This window comes from Phyllobates terribilis, unplaced genomic scaffold, assembly GCF_046119375.1.
Source record: "Phyllobates terribilis strain yellow unplaced genomic scaffold, ASM4611937v1 Scaffold_7__3_contigs__length_470593459, whole genome shotgun sequence".
Lineage (NCBI taxonomy): Eukaryota > Metazoa > Chordata > Amphibia > Anura > Dendrobatidae > Phyllobates > Phyllobates terribilis.
The window spans coordinates 239719212-239725523 of record NW_027362767.1 but is presented as its reverse complement, the minus strand read 5'-3'; positions in this window follow the sequence as shown (position 1 = coordinate 239725523).

Genomic DNA, 6312 nt, shown 5'->3' with positions numbered 1-6312 from the left:
CCGGGCCTGTAATCATATAATGCTTGCACAATGAAATCACCCACCGCAGAGCAGGACAACCCTGCCTTTCTTGCTAGGGAGTAAAGGGGTTATCTCACTTCTCACTTAGGAGATGATTAGGATATGCCATGAATGTCCAAGGGGCGGGTGTCCAACCTTGGTGACCTCTTCCAATCGTTGCCAGAGGTGATACTTTAAGGGTTAATCACATTTTCATAAATGGATATTGTCGGTTAGTGCTCGTAAATACAAGCAATTTTTTTCAATTTACTGCTTGTTAAAATTTTCAGCCGTTCTTGAGATATTAACAATTTTATTTCTGTTTACAGTTTGTTGCCTTGGAGACCGACCACCACTGGTAGACAGCAGAACATGCCCCTAGTGCTTACAAGCTGTATTCTATTGAGCTTGTTAGCACTGTTTTGAAATTGGAGCACATTGTTGCTTCCTAACCCCAGCCAGCTTCAGCCTAGTGCTTACAAACTAGACAGCAGCGGTGGTCGGTCTTCTAGGCAACGAAAACAAAAATGATAATATCTTAAGAACGGCTGCAAATTTTAATAACCAGTAAATTGCAAAAGTGCTTGTTTTTACCAGCAATGTCCAATGATATCCATCATTAAAGATGAGAATAACGGTTTAACCCCTTTACCCCTGAAGGCTGTTTGCCCATTACCAGGCTAATTTTTACATTTCTGACCATTGTCACTTTGTGAGATAATAACTCTGGAACGCTTCAACGGATCCCACTGATTCTGTGAGATAATAACTCTGGAACGCTTCAACGGATCCCACTGATTCTGAGACAGTTTTTTTCGTGACATATTGTACTTCATGATAGTGGTAAAATTTATTTGATATGGCTGGCGTTTATTTCTGAAAAAAATCTGAAATTTGGCAAAAAAATAGAAAATTTTGCAATTTTCAAGCTTTGAATTTTCATGCCCTTAAATCACAAAATAGTTAATAAATAACATTTCCCACATGTCTACTTTACATCAGCACAATTTTGTAACAACATTTTTTTTTTGTTAGGTATTTATAAGGGTTAAGGCTGTGTGCCCACGATGCAGAAATGAAGCAGAAACTTTCCTGAGCATTTCTGCATCTCCCTGGCAGAAAAAACGCATGCTGATTGTACATGCGGATTGTACATGCGGATTGTACATACGGATTGTACATGCGGATTTTACTTGAGTTTTTCTGCCAGGGAGAAGCGTTTTTTAAGCTTTCTTCACATGCATTTCCGCATGCGGGTTGTCAAGCGCTTTCCAAGCGATTTTAGCATCACTTGGAAAGTGCTTGACAAGTTGGTCACATTATATAAATCCATGCAAACGGCATATATAGTGTGACCAAGTTATGCTGCTTTAAATGCAGCATCAATAGTAAAAAAAAAAAGAATTAAAATGTTAAAAATAAAAAAAAAACATTATACTTACCTCTCCGGTGGCCCCCGATCTCCTGTCCGGTGGCATCCTCTGTCATTCTGAAAGGACCTGCGATGACGTAATTTAGTCAGCTGACAGGTCACGCGACCGCCGATGTCAGCAGTCGCGTGACCATCCCATTACTAAATGATGTCACCGCAGGTCCTTTGAGAACACTGCGGGACGACGATGACAGAGAACGAGACCGGGGGCTGCCGGAGAGGTAAGTATAATGTTTTGGGTTTTTTTACGTTTTAATTCTCTTTTTACTAATGGTACCCAGGTCCGGAGGAGACTCTCCTCTTCTCCAGACCCGGGTACCATCCGCACATTATACCACATAACATCCGCATGCATACATGCGGATGTTATACGGTTCAATGCAAGTCAATGGCTGCGATTTCGCTGCGTTTACGCACAAGAAATGGCTGTGCTGCGGATTTTTCCGCAATGATAATCCGCAGCGGAAATTTCCCCAGCATGTGCACAGCACATGCGGATTATCATTGGGAAACATGCCAGACAACTCAACATGCGTTATTAATGCGTTTTCGGGGCGGAAAAGGCGCACACCCCGACACCAGGCAGACGAAGGCAGCTGAGCCGAAACGCGCGTCGGGGTGTGCGCCATTGATGAGGTTGTTTACACCCATAGTTGATGTAAGTAATTGTTAATTTCCATAGATATGGATACTTCCGCTGCTTCACTTAGTTCCCGGTGATTATGTAGGCCGATGGCCCCTTACACTAATTCTTTACTTGTTACTTTTTTGTGCATCAGATATATCTGATGGTATGCCTTCTGTTTATACTTTACTTTACCAATTCATTTAAATTCATTACCTATAGGCATACGCCACTTGGCATTATTTATTTCTATACAATACCTGCACTTTACTACACTGTTAGGCTCTGGCACCTTTAGTAAATTTATTCTTTACCTGCATAAAGTTTTATTCAGCAGTGTACATTGATGGATGCCTAATATACTGTATACTACATATTTGATGTCATTTCTAGTCCATACTTTATCTGACTAATTTTGTTCATTCATTATTAGATTTATAGGCATCTGCCACTTGGCATTATTTATTACTATGTAATATCTGCCGTTATATTATATTGTTAGGCATCGGCACCTTTCTATAAAGTCCACTCTTTATTTATACAAATGTTTTTCAGTAGCATATATAGATGAACGTCTTTTGTCATTATCATTGCACCTTCGTCCATTGGTGCCTCTCCACCGCATTGTTTTTAATATTTCCTGTGTCCTGTGATTCATCACCTATGCTTGTCAAAATTTAATAAATATTTTTCTATGATATATTTGACCAATTTCCAAATGTGTTTCTGTTGTCCTTCATATTTTTAGGGACCACATCACATTTAAAGGGACTTTGAGGGGCCTTTATGACAGAAAATACCTAAAAGTGACACCATTCTAAAAACTGCACCCCTCAAGGTGCTCAAAACCACATTCAAGAACTTTATTAACCCTTCAGGTGCTTCACAGGAATTCATGGAATGTAGAAGAAAACAATGAACATTTAACTTTTTTTCACAAAAATGTTATTTTAGACCCAATTTTTTTATTTTCTCATGGGTAGCAGGAAAAAATGGACCCCAACATTTGCTGTGCAATTTCTCCTGAGTACGCCGATACCCCATATGTGGAGGAAAACCCCCAGGTGCTTCACAGAAGTTTATAACATTGAGCCATAAAAATAAAATGTTCACATTTTTCCCACAGAAATGTTTTTCAACCCAAAATTTTGCATTTTCATAATGGGAACAGGAGAGATTGCATCATACCATTTGTTGTGATATTTCTCCTGAGTAACTGATACCCCATATGTGGGGGAAAACCACTGTTTGGGTGCACGGCAGGGCTCAGAAGGGAAGGAGCGCCATTTGACGTTTTGAATGTAAAATTTGCTTGAATAATTAGTGGACGCCAAGCCGTGTTTGGAGATCCCCCGATGTGCCTAAACAGTGGAAACCCCCCACAAGTAACATCATTTTGGAAACTAGACCCCACAGGGAACTTATCTAGATGTGTGGTGAGCACCTTGAACCTCCAAGTGCTTCACAGAAGTTTATAATGTGGAGCTGTGAAAAGAAAAAAATTCAATTTTTCCTCAAAAAATGTTTTTTTAGCCCCAAATATTTTATTTTCAAAGGAGTAACAGGAGAAAATGGACCCCAATTTTTTTTGTGCAATTTCTCCTAAGCATGAAGATACCCCATATGTGAGGGAAAACTATTGTTTGGGAGCATGGCAAGGCTCAGAAAGGAAGGAGTGACTTTTTGGAACGCAGACTTTGATGGAATGGTCTGCGGGTGTCATATCGCGTTTGGAGAGCCCCTGATATGCTTAAACAGTGGAAAAACCCCACAAGTTACCCCATTTTGGAGATGTACACCCTTCAAGGAATTTATTTAGATGTGTGTTGAGCATCTTGAACCCACAGGTGCTTCAAAAAATTTTACAACATGGATCTGTAATAATGAAAAAAAACATTTTTCCAACAAAAATGTTTTAGCCCCAAATTTTTTCATTTTCACAAGGATAGCAGGAGAAAATGGACCCCAAAATTTGTTGTGCAATTTTTCCTATGTACGCCGATACCCCATATGTGGTCAAAAACTACCTTTGATGCACAGTGCAAAGCTCAGAAGGAAGAAGCATCATATTGGAGGTCAGATTTTGCTGGACTGGTTTGAGGGTACCATGTCACATTGGCAGAGCCCCCCATAAGAGACTCCATTTTGCAAACTACCCCTCTCAATGAATTAATCTAGGGGTGCAATGAGCATATTGACACCACAGATCGATCACAGAATTTTATACCATTGGACAGTGAAGAAAAAAATAATTACATTTTTACCACCAAAATTTTATTTAGCCCCAGATTTTACATTTTCACACTAGGAAATGGGTAAAAATGTCACCAAAATTTGTCCCACAATTTCTGCTGAATGTAGAAATACCCCATATGTGTACAGTGCTGCTTAGCCATACGTCGAGACTCTGGAGGGACGGAGCGCTATATGCCTCCTGGAGTGCAGATTTTTCTAGAATAGTATGCGGACTCCATATACAAAGCCCCTAAAGTTCTAGAATAGCAGAATCCCCTCAAATGATCCCATTTTGGAAATTATACTCCTTTGGGAAATTTGTCTCCAGGTGTAGTGACAATTTTGACTCCATGGGTCTTTTCCAGAAACAAGCAGCAGCGGATGTTGCTGAGTGAAAATTGCAAACAGCCATTGTAGTGACCAGTACGTTGTAGTGACCAGCTCATGCTTCTGGAGACATGCATCCGTAAATTAGGCAGGCTCTCGCTACAGAAATGCCAAACATGTGGACGCTAACTGCGGTTTAGGCACACTGGGGCTCAAAAGGGAGGTGGGCATTTGTATTTGGGAGCACAGAATTTGCTGAATTTCTTTTGGGGGGCAAGGGCCATTTCACTTTTCCAGAGCCTTTGTGCTACTAGTAACGTGGAAGCCCCCTATATTTCCGTTAACAGATGACGGACTTGAGTGGAGACTTGCTTTCTTTGTGGATTGAGTAGAAGCTTTTATTTTCGATCCAAAATGCTATGTAAAATGTTCCCATTTATCCTGTGCTCTATGCTGAGCACTGATATTGGGGTTTCCATTTAAATCTCCGAGTGACATAATTCAGATGAACCCCCGAGGGATCCATTCACTATAATGAGGCAGCAGAGTTACTCTGGACTCCGTCTGGCCTCTGTTCAGCGGTGTTCTTCTTTTCAGAGGTTCACAAAACTGTGGCCTACTCCACTTTCATGCACGACTAATAAAAAAGACGGACACCGCGGGATCACAGGACAGACAGCGTCCAAAGTGCCTCCATCTGCTTCATTACAGGGAATCTTCCGCCGGGGATTCCGTCTGATTCACGTATTTCAGAGATTTACACGGAAACCCCGGTGTAAGCACTCAGCGCAGAGAACAGGATAAATGTGAGCCGAGCTTTACTATGATCTTTGGGAGGCAGAATGAACAAATCAGCAGCAGGTAAAGAATTGGTTTTATTTATTTTGTCCGCCGTTCCTCGTGTGGTGTAAGTGATTAGATTACTTTATGCTTCGGGTCGGTGCGATTACAGCGATACCAGATTTATATCGGGTTTTTATGTTTGGCAGCTGTCACACACTAAAAGACGCATTTTTTTGAGAGCTATAATTTTTGAGAGCCATATTTTGAAAGCTATCATTTTTCCATATTTTGTCTGACAGAGTCATGTAAGGACTTGTTTTTTGCGGGACAAGTTGACTTTTTTATTGGTACTATTTTCAGCCACGTGACATTTTTTGATCGCTTTCTATTCCGTTTTTTGGGAGGGAGAATAAACAAATAAATAAAAAACCAACAATTTAGGAATTGTTTTTTGTTTTTTATGCCGTGTCGTGTGTGGTAAAATTGATAAGGCAGCTTTATTCTTCGAGTCAATATGTTTAGAGCGGTACCTCGTTTATATCTTTATGTTTTGGCGCTTTTATACAATATAAACTATTTTATAAAAAAAAATAATTTTTTTTTGTATCTCTATTCTGAGAGCTATAACTTTTTTATTTTTCGGCTGATGGAGCTGTATGGCGGCTTGCTTTTTGTGGGACAAGATGACGTTTTCAGCGGTACCATTTTTATTTACATTCGTCTTTTTGATCGCGTTTTATTCCTCTTTTTGTTTGGCGGTATGATGATAAAGCATTGTTTTTTGCGTCGTTTTTTTTTTACCATGTTCACTAAAGGGGTTAACTAGTGGGACAGTTTTATAGGTCAGGTCGTTCCAGATGCGGTGATACCAAATATGTGTACTTTTTATTGTTTTTTTTTCATAACAATA